Source organism: Corvus moneduloides, chromosome 1, assembly GCF_009650955.1.
Source record: "Corvus moneduloides isolate bCorMon1 chromosome 1, bCorMon1.pri, whole genome shotgun sequence".
Lineage (NCBI taxonomy): Eukaryota > Metazoa > Chordata > Aves > Passeriformes > Corvidae > Corvus > Corvus moneduloides.
The window spans coordinates 18824692-18827165 of record NC_045476.1 but is presented as its reverse complement, the minus strand read 5'-3'; the positions used below and the strand labels follow the sequence as shown (position 1 = coordinate 18827165).

At 42.9% G+C, this 2474-nt stretch overlaps 1 non-coding gene across 1 annotated transcript; it reads right to left on the bottom strand.

Annotated features, from left to right (window-relative positions):
• Nucleotides 1–2193: 2193 nt before the first annotated feature.
• TRNAN-GUU lies at nucleotides 2194–2267 on the bottom strand. The gene has a single exon. It is a non-coding gene; the product is annotated as a tRNA-Asn (tRNA).
• Nucleotides 2268–2474: the final 207 nt, after the last annotated feature.

Sequence of the window (2474 nt, the reverse complement as noted above, 5' to 3'; positions counted from 1 at the left end):
TGGGGCTTTTGTCCAAACTACAGCATCACTTTTCCTGTTCTGCTGCAATAATGAGATCAACAGCTGGCTCAAAGTAAGTCTTAACTAAATGAAAACGAGAGTTCAGTGAGTCCCCATACGATAACAATGATTGCCTCATCAGCCATGGCAGAACTTGAGGGCGCGGTGGTCTTGCTGCCATTGTGTACCACAGCGATAACTGCTCTGTATAACTCCTTTTAGTTCCCTTGTTTGCCAGTAAACTGATATATAGTGAACTGTGATAACCCCTTTAATTTTGCCCTGTAGTTTGGTGCAGTAATTCTGTGTTTTGAGGCCTAACTAATGCATTTTTTTGAACACTTGCAAAACTTGGGCAGCCTGTGTTGTGATCAGTACAAGTTACTGCTGTTTAGCTACTGGAGGATTGATACAAGTGTTCATGGTAGGAACAGCATGGTATGCATCCAGCCTGTAGGTGCCATCCTGTCCAAAGCCCCTGTGGTAGGTTTGTGTCTTGCTGTCCTTCTGTGTGCCTTATTGATGCCTTAGTAATGCCTTATTGATGAAAGCATCAATAAGCAACACTAGCATGAGCAGGGCTTGTTCATGTTCCCAGACAAATCACTGCATACATTTCAGACCTAGCTGAGCCTCGAAGGGTGAAATATAAGGTGTTTTTCCTGGCCACTGTCCAGCACTCACTTAATGGAGAAAAAGAGCTCTCCATTAAAACTTCTGAGTTTTTTTTGTTTCTACATCCTTTGTTTGTGAGTACCTGTGGCACCTTAATTAAAAATTTATGAAGAGTCATATAGGCAAAGAACTGTGAAGATTGTGTTTTCAAGCTACTGCATGCATATATTTTGTGATTGATTTTAATGTAATGGAAGTTTTGTCCTTATCCATGTGCCTGGGTAACATCTGGTCTGTTCTGTTAGAGTAAAAATGGTCACAGTGAGTAAATATTTTTCTTGTGCTCCCAGTTTCTGTAACATCTATGTGCATTTTATGTACAATGATAGCAAAATTCCCAGTCAAGTTCTAGAATTTCTGGGCTTTAGTTCTTTATTTTAGAAGCTTAAAACAACCTCAGAAGAGTTTTAAAATAGAAGTGTCAAATCACGATTGGAAGGAAACTCTTCTAGTATTTTCTGCGTCTCATCAGCTCTGGATTTACTAGCATCTGGTAATAAGTCTGCTTGGATCCTTTTGACAGGAGTGCTTGGTTCCCAGTTCTTAATGCTTGTCAGGCTGGACTTTCTGAGGAATGCAGCTATCCAGATGTTGTTGACAGCACGAAACTTGTTCTTTAACAGTAATGAGAAGGTCCAGATGTAGCTACTTAGGATTAGGAGTGAAGCTGTGTACTGGGGTTCAGGGAAGAGCAGTAGCAGCTCCCCAAACTGTGAAGACAGTTTAAATAATGTGTAATATATTGTGTACACAAAACAGAAACTATTATAATGCACAGCATAGTAAGCATATTTAATATTGCTTACAACAATACTTTAATATAATTTAATAAAATACATAACTGTATAAGTATTTTATATCAGGGATTATGTATCATCTCTTGAAATTCAGCTTTAGATGTAATTATCTTGGTTCAGGTTAGGTATGAGAAGATAGATAGATAGATGGATAGATGGATGCTAAGCCTGTGGGCAGGTGTCCTTCAGAAGAACAGGAGTAAGGATGCTTATGGAAGCAAGATGGAGGTAACTTGAGGGACTGGTGTAAAGTTGTCAGGGGAGGCTTAGGTTGGATTTTAGAAAAAGGTTCTTCACCTAGAGGGTGGTTGGGCACTGGAACAGGCTTTCCAGGGAAGTGGTCACAGCACCAAGCTTGACAGAGTTCAAGATGTGTTTGGACAATACTTTCAGGCACTTGGTGTGACTCTTGGGGCTGTCCTGTGCAAGGCAGGAGTTGGATTTTGATGAATCTTTTGGGTCCCTTCCAACTCAGAATATTCTCTGAAGAGCCGGAGTTGAGCTTTCCCCAGAAATGGACCTGGGGCTTCTGGCAGACACTAAGTGAACACAAGGCAGCAAAGTGCCATTGTGACAGGTCCATTTCTGTGAAGCTGCTGGCCAGTGGGGTGGCCACAGCATCTACTGGTGCCTGTGGTTGTTCCTTCCCTGGGGCAGAACTTGGCACTTCCCCTTACTGGGCTTCACAAGGTTCTTTTTGGCCCTTAAAAGAGATCTCCTCCGTCCCTGGGTGGGCTCGAACCACCAACCTTTCAGTTAACAGCCGAACGCGCTCTCCGATTGCGCCACAGAGACTGATGTGTTGTGCTTCCCAGAGGAGCTGAGTTCCTGACTGTGCCTGTGTGTGCTGAATAGCAACAGAGTGGTACTGCAGGCACGCTGCTGCAGCAAACCTGGTGTGCTATTGTGTCAGAATACAGAGGGAAGAAATGCTGTTACCTCCTGTGGGGAGTGGAAGATGAGATTCGTTTGATTTGAAGTAGCTGTTCCTCACTGCATACC